Source organism: Callospermophilus lateralis, chromosome 4 (genome assembly GCF_048772815.1).
Source record: "Callospermophilus lateralis isolate mCalLat2 chromosome 4, mCalLat2.hap1, whole genome shotgun sequence".
In the NCBI taxonomy this organism is placed as follows: domain Eukaryota; kingdom Metazoa; phylum Chordata; class Mammalia; order Rodentia; family Sciuridae; genus Callospermophilus; species Callospermophilus lateralis.
Window position 1 is genome coordinate 77,304,826 of NC_135308.1, and position 16,875 is coordinate 77,321,700.

Sequence of the window (16,875 nt, forward strand, 5' to 3'; positions counted from 1 at the left end):
TAGGTTTTCAGAGGTTTCAGTCTGTGGTCACTTACCCCCATGACTGTGGGCCTTTGATGAAGCCAGACTGCTGGTGGAGCACAGCTATTCACCTTGAGACTGAGAGAGAGAGCCACCAATGGTCATCTCTTCTATGGTTTTACCCACTTCTTAATAGCATTAACTGATCACTGATCCGATGAGGTCAGAGCCCTCATGATCCAATCACTTCCTGGACTCTGAAAATTGCTGCCCTAGGGACAATTTGACACAGGAGCCTGTCTGTATCCAAATTGTAGCACTACTCTAAAATAAAGCCTAATACACTTTTAAAAAAGAAAGAAAAGCAGATGTCTTTCAGTGAGTTGTTTTCAGCCCAGTGACATAGGAACCTCTAATCATCTTCCACTTTGTAGTTTGCTGCTGCTTGTAAATAGAAAAGACAGATGTCCTCTGCCATAGGATACAGTCAGACTACAATTTCATTCAGTGGCAATGCACTGGTTTCTGTCACATTTCAGAAGTAGCACCTCAATGACTTGCTGTAATTTTTTATTCTCTTGGGAGGTAAAGGAAAGTAAATATGATGTTAAAAACTAAATTTATTAGTTTATTCCCTATGAAATATTTTACTATTTATATGTATGTATAATATCAATTTTATCCAATAGTTGAACTCATTAGCTATTTGGAACATAGACTTTTGTCCCCATTTTTGAAAATCTAAGGATCTAAGATAATACAAGGAGCTAATGAACCTTATGCTGAATTTGTAGATAGGCTTATTCAAACAGCTACCAGAGTTTTTGGGGACACAGAACAAGCAATGCCATTAATTAAACAGCTAGCCTTTGAGCAAGCAAACAGATGTGCAAGGAGGCCATTAGACCATGGAAACATGGAGATTTAAACACATATATTAAATTATGTAGAGACATTAACGAACAAGGGCAAGTCTTGGCAGCTGCAGTACAACAAGCTTTAGATGCCAGGCTGAAAATATGCTACAATTGTGAAAAAACAGAACATTTTAAAAGGAGTTGCCCCATAGGAGGAGGGTTTAACAAAGCTAGGTATCAAAGGAGTAGAATACCGGGTATTTGCCCACGATGAAGAAGCTACAAATTTTCATAAAATGTTCCATGTCAATGCTAATACTTTACAAAAGCATTTTAAAATAACTAAGGAACAAGCTAGACAAATAATAAAACAATGTCAAAATTGTGTGACCTTTTTACCACAAGTTAATCTTGGAGTCAATCCTAGAGGACTGATACCTAACCATATTTGGCAGATGGACATCACACACTTGCCAGTAATTGGAAAACTAAAATATTTGCATGTTACAGTTGATACTTCTTCCGTGTTTTCGATGGGCTCCCTTCATGCTGGAGAAAAACCTAAAGATATTATAGTTCATTGCTTACAAAATTTTGCCACTGTGGGCATTCCAAAACAGTTAAAAACAGATAATTCCCCTGGCTATACCTCTATTTTGTTCATCATTTGGCATTACTCATGTAACAGGAATCCCATACAATCCACAGGGACAAGGCATAGTTGAAAGAGCTCATCAAACTATTAAAATGTACTTATTAAAGCAAAAAGAGGGAATTGGGAAGGGGTATATATCCCCTAAAGATAAACTTAAAATAACCCTTTTTACTCTAAACTTTTTAAATTTGGATTCATCAGGGCTTAGTGCTGCGGAAAGGCATATGTATCCAAAAAATGTACATAAACCTAAGGTATTTGGAAGGATATTTTAACAGGACAATGGAAAGGTCCTGACTCAGTGATTGTATGGAGTCGGGGGTCTGTTTGTGTGTTTCCACAGGGAGAACAGCAGCCGATTTGGATTCCAGAGAGATTAACTAAAGCGATTTCTTCAGACCAAAAAAAAGATGACTTCGCTCAAATCCATAACAGCTGATATCCAGAGCTCCAGCTTGGCTATTCTTATATCTGCGACAGTGTTTCTCCCATACCTGGAGGCTAATCAATAATGAACACCATTAAGGCCTATTTCAAATGTAAAAAACCTTGAGGCTTGCTTGTGGGAATACCTTCAGACCCATATGCAAGTTACAGGAAGATGGTGGAAAAGGCATACAACAGCAGTTATAGACATTTCTATTCAAATTTGGGTGGGGAGATAAAAAGAAAAGAGGAGTTAACCAGTCACAAGCAATTTTTAAATCACAGCAGGCAGACTCCACTAGGTTTCAAAGGCACTTTCCTGTTCTTTATCTTCCACTTCTGAGACAGCACCTCAATGACTGACTGCTCTAAATTTTCTTGGACTTCACTTTCTTTACTGGGGACTGGAGCCATCTTCTATGGGAATATATTCTGGAACCTCAACTGTGACTGCTTCTTTTACTTCCTTTTCTAGGTCTGCTTTCTGTGGACCTGGAGAGCCAGGAGTGGTCCAGGAGGGTGTCTCCTTCTTGATGGAATTGTTTTCTTCTTCATCTTCATCCTGTGTTCTCTGGGCTTCCTTGCTTCCATTTCTGCCCAAGGCTGCCTGCTCCTCACCCTCCTCCCCCAGTGAGCATGTGTATAGAGTATCTCCAGCCTCATAGAGCCCAGAGTCCTGGATGAGGAGAAGGCTGCAGTGTCCTGGGACTTCTTTTCTTTTTTGTGTGTTTTGAGCTTCCTCCCAACTCTGGTCACCACCTCACCCTTTCTGGTGTCTGGGGAGCCATGGGAGCTGTATGGTTCATTGGGGAAGATGCCATAGAGCCATGGGAGGTAAGGACTTCCTTTTGTATTTCTTCTCTTTGCTGAAGGATTCTGAGTTGCTAAAATCCTGCTTCTTGGGGCTGGGCAACTTTTCTCTTTACCTGGCATACAACATGGGCTCAGAATATAGATGCTCCTCATGAAGGATAGTGTGGCCCTTCATTTTTTTTCCTTCTTCACTAGAGGCATCTCATGTGCTCTTCTCAGCCCATATTCTTAGAGGGAGATGTGGCCCTAATAACAAAAAAGAGATGAGTATAGTTAGTCCTCTGTGGTTTGTGGCTCTGATCTCTGAGCTCACAGCTCACCGTTTGAAGTCACCCCTCCTTTCCCATGAAGAGTAACACAGGCCTGCAGATGAGGGTTTTTTTTTTAAGACTTTCCTGCCTAGATAGTTTTGGGAATCTATCAGCCTCGTTTCATTTTATCCTCTCTTTGTCCCTTTCTGTCCAAGCTGTCAGTGTTTCTGCTACTATAATTTAATTCCCAGAAACTTGTGGATCTCAAGTGTGTAGCAAGAATTTCATTCTATTAGGAAGAGGATCCTCCACATAAATTTACTGGGTAATCACATTTCTTATTTTGGCTTCTACTGAGAGGTTTTAAAAGAGGATTTATCAGTTAACTCACATGCCTAACTTTTCCAGAGTCTTCTGCATGATTGTCTAGTGTATTGTCCATAAAGAAAAGGGAGATGATAAAATACTGTGGGCCTGTATCTCCCTTTCTGTTCCTCAATCCTAGTTAACTTAAGGAAACAATGAGAGCAAGCCTGGGCTGGAAGCCCAGATCCATATTATGTTGAAGAACAGTAGCTTTTTTTTTTAATGAACACTTGAATCTAGGACAGGTTAGTATTATGTAGAGAAAACTACTTTCTTGCATGTACACCAGGATGTTTGCTCTTTGGGTGCTGGTCAGACCAGCAAACTAAGCAAGCTAATGCTGATGATGTCACCGTTTCTACAGCCTAACATACAAAACCCCTGTCTAAATGGGGAGAGGCATGGAAATGCACGAGGGAAAGGATATTTGTTGCTTGTTCAGCAAACCACCACTGGGCAAAACACCATAAGGGAGAGGAGGCACTGGGTGGCAAATCACTATGAAGGATGGAGATGCTGTCAGCATGTCACCCATGAACTCTTTTTGGAGCCATCTCTGATCTCTTATAAGATTTCCCCATAAACTATTTGGCTTTCACGCTGTCTCTACACACTTTCTTCGACTTCTACATGACCTACCCCACTGCCTTGCCTCAACTGAGTTGTGAACAAGACACAGAGTCTGAACTTTTTGATATTTCTATGGCACTAACAAAAGGCTATCCAGACATATCCTTGATTTTCCCTCTAAAATATGGTTTATTATAATTTTCCAATTTTAGTTTATTTTGCAATAAAAAGAGATTGGGAATTTCCCAAAACATTTGATTGCCTGTCCCTTTTTCACTTAATAGTTCTTCTTTCAATTTGTCTCTTTCCTCTAGCATTTTACAATAAGAGGGAAGGAAAAAACAGGTAACAATATTCTGCTTGGAAATCTCCTCAGCTAAATATTCAAGTTTCAAGTTTTTTTCTTTCAAGTTCTGTTTTCACACAAATGAAGGACACAATACAGCTACATTTCTGTTGCCATGTAACAGAATCTCTTTTCCTTTAGTTTCCAATAACTAGTTTATCATTTCTTTCTGAGCACAACTAGCAGTGCCTTTAACATTTATGTTTCTGCTGACTTTCTTTCTATGACATTGCATTTATTCTGAGAAACACAGGCTCTCTACCATACCCATCACTTTCTCCTGAGCCCTCACTAGCAGCAATTTAACATCCACACTTCTATCAACAGTCCATTCAGAGAAGCAGCAGATGTCAGACTGGAGAGAAGGTGCTAGCTAGATTGCTGACTTAGGAGAGGATCAGGCTCTGAGCTAAGAGTGTATATGCTCCCTGGAAGCTGGAAAAGTTGAGAAACAGATTCTCTCCACAAACCACAGATGGAATAAACCTCTGTCAACCCCTTGTTTTTTGCCAAATGAAACTCAGTTCAAATGTATGACCTCCATAAATGCAAGATAACAAATTTATATATCTACATATATTTTTTTAAAGAGAGAGGGAGAGAATTTTTTAATTTTTTTTTTTTTTTTTTTTTTTTTTAGTTTTCAGTGGACACAACATCTTTATTTTATTTTTATGTGGTGTTGAGGATCGAACCTAGCACCCTGTGCATGCCAGGCGAGCACATTACCACTTGAGCCACATCCCCAGCCCAATACATATATTTTTATACACACACACACACACACACACACACACATACACATTTCCCTCTGACAGCCAACAGACTCTTGATAAATGGTTCTTAGAGTCCCTTATACAATTAGAAGTGAAAGTGAGGAAAGATAAAATAGAATAATGATGAGTTAAATAATAGCATAGGCTCAAGAAACAGATTTCCTGTGTTTGAATTTAAAATCTTTTTTATCTCGCAATGCAGTTACATAGTTTCTTTATGTTTCAGTTGCCATATGTAAAATAGAGATAATAATTGCAACTACTTTATGGCCTTATTTTGAGTATAAATGAGAATATATGTAAACTATTTAACACTGATTGAATAAATAATAACTAAAGAAAGTTTCAGCATTTTTGTTCCACCTAGTACTTGTTTTTTTTTTCAAAATTAAAAACTTATTCCATAAGATATAGTCATAAAATATGTACCCTAGCACAAAGCTGAAGTTGTGTGGGGAGTCAAAATAAGAATGGGTAGGAGAGATAACTAATTGGTGTGACTGTGTTGGTAAGTGTATAACATATTATTATAAACCTGTTTTAGGTGGAAGGAATTGAAAAATTGGAGTTATTGTAATATTCAAAGGCAGCAGAACTGTGGAACATAGAATAGACAGGAAAACAAAAAACATTTCAGAGAGATTTAAATGACTTTTAAAAGTTTGTAGGATTTCCCAGACCCTTCTGATTCTTGTCCTGACAAAGAATATATAGCAAAGATATTTCTTTTGTAAGTGAATAGATTGATGAAACACAAATTTGTAAGTATGCTAATTACATATTACGTCGGACAGAATCAATCTAACCAGTTATGCTTTATGAATGTCAACAAAAGACAGTGGACACTTATTATTAAATACCAGACACTTTTAGTTTTTTTTATTTGTTACTGCATCTTTCTAACATAAGAATTACTACCTTGATGCTAAATTTGATGAAATGAAAGCCCTTGATATACATATGTAAGCTCAGATATCCCCTCTAAAGACTGTATTGGATTTCTATGATACAATATTAATATTTTGCCATCTTTTAGAAGCTCCTAGATTTTCATTGAAAAATTCTTTGTCTTCTTCCTAAGCTCTTTAGAAAGACAATGAAGTCTACCTTAGATACAGTGATCACAATAAAAATTTTAAAACTCCACAAACCATTTATGTTGAGAACTGCACTTATAAAAATTTTCAGACATCTTGTCAAGACTTATATATTTAACTATAAAGGGAGAAGGAATTATGGAGCACTTGAATTTTAAAGTACATACAGATGAGAAGAACCCAGAATCACAAAATTAGAATGTACCCTTGAACCTGGGCCTGGGTGTTGTCAATTCTGCTAAAAGACCTTTTAGCCTATCTCATCCCCTCAAAATTGTTCACTTATCACTGGAGAAGAAAACTCAGAGTAAGAAACTTATTTCAAATAGAAGAAGGATTATTAGCTCTTTTCCATTTTACATAAATGGAATCCAGAAGTGAATCCAGAAGTTATCAATGAAATAGAAAAGATTTATTTTGATATGAAATAGAAATTAGAGTTATATCTGGTTATGAAGATCAAAGAGTGGAAACATAAATAAGAGGTAGGGATTGATTCCTTGAATGCAGGTCATATTTATGGCAAAAAGACAGTTTAAAAGTATGTAAATAATCAACAGATGCCATTGTCCAATGTTGCTATGACAGGTCTCTTTTGCATGGCATATGATCATCTCTGGGTACACAAGTCTGCAGTCTTCAATTTCACTCTGAAGCTGTCAGCAAACCACTTCAAATACTAAGTCTCTTGGGTCCTTTTAAGTTTTTATAATTTTATGTAATTTGTTTACCAATGAATTTGATTTTAGTAGGTATATAAAAGGGTAATAATAATACTTTTCTCTCCAATCACTATATTTAATTTTGATTTATTTTTACTACTGTTTTTGCTACTAAGCATCTTATAAACTCTTTTTACTCTTTTGTTTGATTAGTTCTTAAAACTCCAATCCAGCTTATTTCAGGTTATTATTTCAATTTCAAATCCACTTGTAGCGTTCTGTTTTTAAACTAGCTCTGGAAAGTGTTCACATCCTTTTTAGGTGAACTCTAATATAAGATGTGCCAGTCTTGAAGAGTTTATGGTTGGATTCCTACAGAGCTCCAGAGTAAATTCGCTGCTCTCAGCTACTAGAATAGGAAGAGTCAAGAAACAAAAATTTCTTATACCTTTCACCTTTCTCTGGCAATATCCTACAACTTCCATCTCCTTTCAGAGAAGCATAATAAAAGAGTTATTTGTGTAAAATCTGCCAGATGGGAGAACCTGTGCTAATACTGTCATCTCCTGCTCAGTCTACTGTTGTGGGGATCTCCCTAATCAGGAGGCAGTTTTGGGGGGGTATGTCCTAGGAAGATGGTATGAATCCAGTTGCTTTTCACAGAAACCTGTTAACCTAAAGAAAACACTTTAGATCTGCTAAACTAAACAGGAAGGTAAATGCTAGTCCACTATTCCTTATTACATTCTCATGATCCCCTGATAGTCAGAGAAAGCACATCACCAAGTCTTGGGCCTGAGTGGTCTTAAAGCAACTTCCTCTCTTTACAAATGATTTCCCAGGAGAAACCAACCCTCAACTTGTACTTACAGAAAGAAGCTCTTCCTATTCAGGGATAGTATTTGAGAAATCAATTGGGACCAAGAACACATTAAAAAAGACAGAAAACTGTAATTTGGGAAAAATGTGAGGTGGGAAGATGTACTTCAAAGTCCCGTAGACTTGGATTTGAATACTTGGCCCTTCACTTTCTGTGTCATGATGATCAGATCATTCAGCTTCCAAGGGTTTTCATTTCTCCTTGTGTGGATGGGATTGCCTGCCTCAGGGGGAGCCAATGGAAGGCTCCAGTGTAAACCATCTGTGAAAAGGACCAGAATACTTCATGGCAATACAAATAGATAGAGCTTCTTCCTTTATAATTATCCTCAACCTTCCTTTGCAGTTCTGTGTCCTGAGTCTGCTTTCTCTCCAGATTTCCCAAGGAGCTATTCTATATTTATCCACTTTCCTATATCTTCAACTTTACTAATCAAAACCATCTGAGCAGAGAAAGCAGCATGTCAGATGTTTATCTCTCAACTCCCTATCTTGCTACAAAATAGAATCTAATGTACATTATTTTAAAATTGTTTTTTCCTTCTATTTCCTTCCATTCAAAAGTGAATCTGGAAAGCAGTTTTAAGAGGGAAATTCATTTCCTGGAGTTCATTCCTCAAAAAAAAGAAAAAAACAACAAATAAATGAACTCACACTACATCTTAAAACCTTAGAAAAGGAAGAACAAAACAACAGCAAATATAGCAGAAGACAAGAAATAATTAAAATCAGAGCAGAAATCAACGAAATTGAAACAAAAAAAAACCATTGAAAAATTTGATAAAACTAAAAGTTGGTTCTTTGAAAAAATAAATAAGATCGACAGACCCTTAGCCATGCTAATGAAGAGAAGAAGAGAGAGAACGCAAATTACTAACATACAGGATGAAAAAGGCAATATCACAACAGACACTACAGAAATACAGAAGATAATTAAAAAGTATTTTGAAATCCTATATTCCAATAAAATAGAAGATAGTGAAGATATTGATAAATTTCTCAAGTCATATGATCTGCCCAGATTGAGTCAGGAAGACACACACAATTTAAACAGACCAATAACAAAAGAAGAAATTGAAGAGGCCATCAAAAGACTACCAACTAAGAAAAGCCCGGGACAGGATGGGTATACAGCAGAGTTTTACAAAACCTTCAAAGAAGAATTAATACCAATACTTTTCAAGCTATTTCAAGAAATAGAAAAAGAAGGAGCTCTTCCAAATTCATTCTATGAGGCCAACATAACCCTGATCCCAAAACCAGACAAAGACACTTCAAAGAAAGAAAACTATAGACCAATATCTCTAATGAACTTAGATGCAAAAATTCTCAATAAAATCCTGGCGGATCGAATGCAAAAGCATATCAAAAAAATTGTGCATCATGATCAAGTAGGATTCATCCCTGGGATGCAAGGCTGGTTCAATATACGGAAACCAATAAATGTTATTCACCACATCAATAGACTTAAAGAAAAGAACCATATGATCATCTTGATAGATGCAGAAAAAGCATTTGACAAAGTACAGCATCCTTTATGTTCAAAACACTAGAAAAACTAGGGATAACAGGAACTTACCTCAACATTGTAAAGCTATATATGCTAAGCCTCAGGCTAACATCATTCTAAATGGAGAAAAACTGAAGGCATTCTCTCTAAAATCTGGAACTAGACAGGGATGCCCTCTCTCACCACTTCTATTCAATTTAGTTCTTGAAATACTAGCCACAGCAATTAGACAGACAAAAGAAATTAAAGGCATAAAAATAGGAAAAGAAGAACTTAAATTATCGCTATTTGCGGATGACATGATAATATACTTAACAGACCCAAAGGGGTCTACAAAGAAACTGCTAGAGTTAATAAATAAATTCAGCAAAGTGGCAGGATATAAAATCAACACTCATAAATCAAAGGCATTCCTGTATATCAGCAACAAAACTTCTGAAATGGAAATGAGGAAAACCATTCCATTCACAATATCCTCAAAAAAAAAAAATAAAATACTTGGGAATCAACCTAACAAAAGAGGTGAAAGATTTATACAATGAAAACTATAGAACCCTAAAGAGAGAGATAGAAGAAGATCTTAGAAGATGGAAAAATGTACCCTGTTCATGGATAGGCAGAACTAATATTATCAAAATAGCAATATTACCCAAAGTTCTCTACAGGTTTAATGTGATGCCAATCAAAATCCCAACAGCATTTCTTGTAGAAATAGATAAAGCAATCATGAAATTCATATGGAATAACAAAAGACCCAGAACAGCAAAAACAATTCTAAGCAGGAAGTGTGAATGTGGAGGTATAGCGATACCAGAGTTCAAACTGTACTAGAAAGCAATAGTAACAAAAACAGCGTGGTACTGGTACCAAAACAGGCAGGTGGATCAATGGTACAGAATAGAGGACACAGAAACCAATCCACAAAATTACAACTTTCTTCTATTTGATAAAGGGGCTAAAAACATGCAATGGAGGAAGGATAGCATCTTCAACAAATGGTGCTGGGAAAATTGGAAATCCATATGCAACAAAATGAAACTGAATCCCTTTCTCTCGCCATGCACAAAAGTTAACTCAAAATGGATCAAGGAGCTTGATATCAAATCAGAGACCCTGCACCTGATAGAAGAAAAAGTTGGCTCCGATCTACAAATTGTGGGGTCAGGCTCCAAATTCCTTAATAGGACGCCCATAGCCCAAGAGTTAATAACAAGAATAAACAAATGGGACTTACTTAAACTAAAAAGTTTTTCTCAGCAAGAGAAACAATAAGAGAAGTAAATAGGGAGCCTACATCCTGGGAACAAATCTTTACTCCTCACACTTCAGATAGAGCCCTAATTTCCAGAATATACAAAGAACTCAAAAAATTAAACAATAAGAAAACAAATAACCCAATCAACAAATGGGCCAAGGACCTGAACAGACACTTCTCAGAAGAGGACATACAATCAATCAATAAGTACATGAAAAAATGCTCACTATCTCTAGCAGTCAGAGAAATGCAAATCAAAACCACCCTAAGATACCATCTCACTCCAGTAAGATTGGCAGCCATTAGGAAGTCAAACAACAACAAGTGCTGGCGAGGATGTGGGGAAAAGGGTACACTTGTACATTGCTGGTGGGACTGCAAATTGGTGCAGCCAATATGGAAAGCAGTATGGAGATTCCTAGGAAAGCTGGGAATGGAACCACCATTTGACCCAGCTATCACCCTCCTCGGACTATTCCCTGAGGACCTTAAAAGAGCATACTATAGGGATACTGCCACATCAATGATCATAGCACCACAATTCACAATAGCTAGACTGTGGAACCAACCTAGATGCCCTTGAATAGATGAATGGATAAAAAAATGTGGCATCTATACACAATGGAGTATTATGCAGCACTAAAAAATGACAAAATCATGGAATTTGCAGGGAAATGGATGGCATTAGAGCAGATTATGCTAAATGAAGCTAGCCAATCCTTAAAAAATAAATGCCAAATGTCTTCTTTGATTTAAGGAGAGCAACTAAGAACTGAACAGAGGGAAAGAGCATGAGGAAAAGATTAACATTAAACTGAGGTGAGTGATGGGAGAGAAAGGGAGAGAGAAGGGAAATTGTAAGGAAACGGAAGGAAACCCTCATCGTTATACGAAGTCACATATAGGAGGTTGTGAGGGGAAAGGGGGGGAGGGAGAGAACGGAAGAACAACAGATGAGATAGAGAGGGAAGATGGGAGGGGAGAGGAGGGGGGATAGTAGGGGATAGGAAAGACAGCAGAATACAACAGTCACTAATATGTCATTATGTAAACATTGTGAATGTGTAACTGATGTGATTCTGCAATTTGTATTTGGGGTAAAAATGGAAATGCATAACTCACTTGAATCAAATGTATGAAAGATGAAAAAAATTTTAAAAAAGAGACTAATCAAATGAGAATATTACTTGAGCTGATTATGCAACTTCTGTATGTAAACATAGAAAAGGTTTAGAGAAAAGAAGGGATGTGTTTAGTTGTTTGGTTTCACAGGATTTTAGAGACATAGCTTGGAGCTACAGATTGGCAAATGTTAAATCTGAATGCTTATTGGTAATAAGAGGATTCCTGAGCCCAGATTAAAGAGCTACCGATACCTATTAAAAAAAAAAAAAAGTGAATCTGATCCCCAACCCACTCAACACCTATGTATTTAATTTTTTCTTCTCTCAACCTATAAAAGTGCTGACACCTTTTCCATCCTAAAAACAAAAGCAAAGACACAGTAAAAAAGTAAAAGCAAATAAAAATTTCTTAAAGCCTGTCAGTTTTCTCTGGCAATATCCTACAACTTCCATCTCCTTTCAGAGAAGCATCATAAAAGAGTTATTTGTGTAAAATCTCTTAACTCACAATTTTTTCCACAACTTCAAGTTTGATTTCTAATTTCTCCTACCTCATTGAAATGTATTATTATCACAGGGAGAAAAAATGTAGCATTTTCAAAACTACTTATTTTCAAAGTCCCTCTTCTTTCCTGTTTTAAGGTATTTGAGGTGAATAAATAAAGAAAGAAAGACTTATCCTGTAATGTTCCTCAGTGAATAGGCTTATATTGACTCAATTGTTGAAGCCCAGAACTTTGGAATCACCCCCAATTCCTCTTCCTCATTCACTTGTCTTCAACATGCACATAAACATTCACTCCAATAACTGGTTATTGCTGAATAACTCCCAAATCTAATTTCTATTCTTTTGTTCTTTCTCATTAACTATGTTATCCATTCCTATTGCTATTTCTATATTTCCTGTCACAGTCGACTTTCTGACAATACAACAAATACCTGAGGTAATCAATGTATTTTAAAAACATAAATTTTTTAAAAAGTAAAAACTTTGGCTCACAGTTGTAAAGGTTCCAGTCCATGATCAGTTAACCTCATTGATTTGGTACCTGTGGTGGGGCAGGGCTTCATGGCAGGAACACATGACAGAACAAGAGAACTCAGCTCATGGTCAGGAAGCGAGAGAGGAAAAGGAAGGGCCCAGGGTCCACTATCCCTTCAAGAGCATGTTCTCAATGTCCTAAAGACCTCCCATAGTTATCAGCTCTTAAAGGCTCCACCATTTCCAAACAGCACCTCCTTGGAGACTAATGTCCTAACATGGGCTTTGGGGGGACACTCAAGATCCAAATCACATTCCTCTTCTCATCTTTACTCCTGCTTCTCTCTTCTTGTAGACTCTACTTTCCTTGTAAGGTATAATCAAGTCATCATAGCAACCTATCTTTTTCACAGTCTACTCTTTAATTACATTCTCTCAATTTCCCATTCTTTCAGACTTCTGTGGTATAACATTGTCCTTTCCCCTTCCAATGTGATTTTGTAACCACTCCCATATAGAGGTAAAATCTATTTCCACTCTCCTTAATAGAGGTAAAATCTATTTCCACTCTCCTTAAACACAGAATAAACTTGTGACTTGCTTTAGTCACAAGTGATCAATGTATCAGTTCCCCATTTATTCCAGAAAATGCTTTGCATGCTTCATCTCCCTTTCTTGTTACCTGTTATTCCTGTGAGTAATCCTAGAGGATGAGAAAACATATGGAGCAGAGAGCAGTAATCCCCACTGTGGCTTTCCTGAACCAAAAAGCTCATTTACCAGCCAAATGCCATTGCATGATGGCCCAGATTAATAGAAATGATCTGATGACCCAAAATCATGTGAGCTCTACAAATGCTTTTTGTTTTAAACCACTTATTTTCCATTGGTTTGCTATTCAGATGAATACTAATAGATACATCTATCTCTTTCAGCAGACTGCAAACTTTCAAAAGTCAAGGAACATGCCAGGGTCATACTGGTGCTGAAAATTGTCTTATTGAATAGTTAATGTGCCAGAGTTGCTTATTTTCTATTTAACTTTTGCATACTAAAAATATTTTCCTGGCAAACACTTTCCATTTCTGGAGTTATCATGTTTATTTCTTAAATCACTACAAAAATGTCAGGACTGGTATCACCTTCTGTTTTCATTCATATTCATTCTACAGTTAAAATTATTTATGCAACTTTAAGATAATCTCTGTTGGCAACCAGTATGTGTTGCTTCTTTGATTTTAATCACTCTCTTTTCTGTCAAAAACTCCATCATCAGGTTCCTTTTCTGGTCACTGTTTGGTCTGCTAGATTTTAAAATGTATTCAGTTTCTTGCCTGGTATTTCTTATCTTGCATATTTCACAAATCTAGTTTTTATTTATTTTACTTTACTGATGTCCTGGTAAGCAATATCATATGTTCGTTTTGTCTTTCCCACTTACTGATCTTTTCCCTACATTCACAACAGACATTGTTCCATTTTCTCTAAATTTGCCTGTTGAAAGACTAGATCTTCTTCTAATGCTCCTTGAAAAATGTGTCTTCAATGAAAATATTTATCTTATACAGAACACGTGAGATCTGATTTTTATCTTTCAGCTATCTTAGTCCTCTTGTGAATTTTGTATGGGTTGTGTTATCTGAGTACTAGCTTACAACTGCATAACTCAGATTCTATTTCTCTATCCATTTCATGACTCTGCTCGCATTCAATCACTGAAAAGAAAAGCTACATTGCACACCTACTATTTATACTTACAAAGTCAGATTCATATGAATTAAAGACTCATGTAACATTGACAATTCACAATATGAAGTGGGGGGCAGGCATAATGCTGCATGTTGTAATTCCCTATTAACTTTGTTCATGTTCTTTCCCCCTGCTGAAGGTAACATTAGGTGCAACACAATTCATATTTATTAGTCAGCAGATACCCCTCCCCCAAAACATTAAGCGCTCAAAGGCTCTGGTTATTATATAATAGAGAAAAATGAGGGTGTATAGTCGGCTGTTCTTTATATAATGCTGTACAAAGAGAATAGTGACCCAAGAAGGCAGTTTGGATACTACAAAATTTATAGTGACCTATGGGAAAACACTGAAGAGAAGAAAAAATCTATGGACAATTATGGTGACTCCTGTTGCCAAGGAAATCCTGGGAATAATTGTTATTGTAGCATCTTTTCAACAGGAGCAATTATGTCAGTGAGTTTTGTGTCCCAGAGGCTGAGGAAGAGATAACTTTTGGTCCTGATTACCAGGACATTTTGATGGAAGGCACTATGGGGATTTTGGATGAAAATGACTAGCAAAGGCTCTAATTCTTTTTACCTGATGGGTTATCAACAAAGATCTTGCAGGCTGGCTTTTCAGTTGTGCTCTGCAGAGTGGGTTAGTGGAGGGGGTCTAGGGAAGTAGGTGGCTGCCTGAATGGTCTCAATTCTCAGATAAGAATGACTCTTGCCATGTATATTACTTTATGGAGTAATTTACAATAAGTAAAGTCATTTCTTTTGAGAAAGTACTAGAGTTGAACAATATTTTTTACTTATTCTTACATGTTTCTCATTCATAACTATGAAATCTAACTAATATAGTAAACATGCTACATTAAAATTCCAGGGAAAAAGTAGTGAATTAAAATTCAGTTTATGCAAATAAATACCAATACTTATTATTTTCTAGTCATGAAAAGAGCTTCAATCAAATCCTAGGTGGAGAATGATTTTTGTTGATTTCAGAGTTGAAAATATTACTGGGATGAGTATTGATTCACAAATAAAAAGGCTTTTATTATCTTTAAATCATGGTGTGTTTACCTCAAGGTTCAAATTAAAGTTACTCTGAAGTAGATGAGTTGAGGTGTAGTGCAATTGCTCTTAGTAAAAAAAAAAATAATAAAGCCCCTATCATCATAATAATCTAAATTTGAGTATATAAAATCAGGAATGAATATTCCATTTCTATGTAATAATTAGAGCTTCTACATTTTTACTAATTGGGGTAAAACTGAAAGCAAAGAGTGGCGCAACTTGGGGAAAAACTAGAAAAAAATGCACAAAAATTAAATAAGCCTGAAAAATAGTATAGGTAAGTATCAGTTTCTGTTTTTTAGGTTTTGATTCTCTTGACCTCCAAGTCTGTTTTCCTTCAGTCCCTCCCTAGCCACCCCTCCTCACCCCTAGTCCCAGTGATGCTTTAAACCTTGTAGGGTCCCTTCTCAATGTCTTGACTATGTAGAGCCCCTTTTCCCCTCCTACCTTAGTGAGTATAAAGAAGTTGATCTCTTTTCTCTGCTCAGGGAATACATTTTAATTTTAGCATGTGTCTTTTTATGAAACAATTTCTTAACCCAAAGAAATAACAAGTTTGTTGATAAAATATGAAGGTTTCATGCAGAGTAATGAAATAAATGTGTTTTTGTTGTTGTTGTTAAGTGAGGCCTTGAGATGTCTCTGAAATTATACCTTGTTGAAGTAAATACTGCACTTCAATCAGATCAGGGTTGCTTCTATAATGTCTCTAGGTGAATTGACCTCAGAGATATGCAGCAGAAGTCTTCAGAGTTCAGATAATGTCAGATGGTGTAGATGACCTAAAATTTAGTATATACTATGATGTAATTTAAAGCCTAGTAAAAACAAATCCAAACGACATATTCAAGACTAAACAGGGATCTATAGGATATATTCAGAAATATACAAAGTGATTTAATAGATTGATTTAGACTAGACAAGTGGTCTTTTCCAAATGTAAAGTAATATCAAACAATGTGCAATATGAACTGTGCTGCCTTAACTTCTTGACCTGCAAGTCTTTTTTCCTAACAGCAGTTTGATTTAGGGACTAGACTGTGACAGAGGAGTTTTAAAAATTATTTATTTATTCTAATTTGTTATAAATGATAACAGAATACATTTTAATTCATAGTACACATATAGAGCACAATTTTTTATGCATGTGGTTGTACACAAGGTAGAGTCACCATTTATGTCTTCATACATGTCCTTAGGGTAATGTTGTCCATCTCATTCCACCATCTCTCCTACCCCCATCCCCCCTCTTTTCTCCTTGCTCCCCTTTGCTCTATCTAAAGTTCCTTCATTCCTCCCATGCTACCCTACACCCTCATTATGGATCAGCATTCACATATCAGAGGAAACATTCGGCTTTTGGTTTTTGGGGATTGGTGTACTTCACTTAGTATAACATTTTCCAACTCCATCCATTTACCCACAAATGCCATGACTTTATTCTCTTTTAATGTTGAGTAATATTCCATTGTGTATATATACCACACTTTTAGAAGCACTGTGATACACTTTTGTGTTAATAGTTTGCGGGG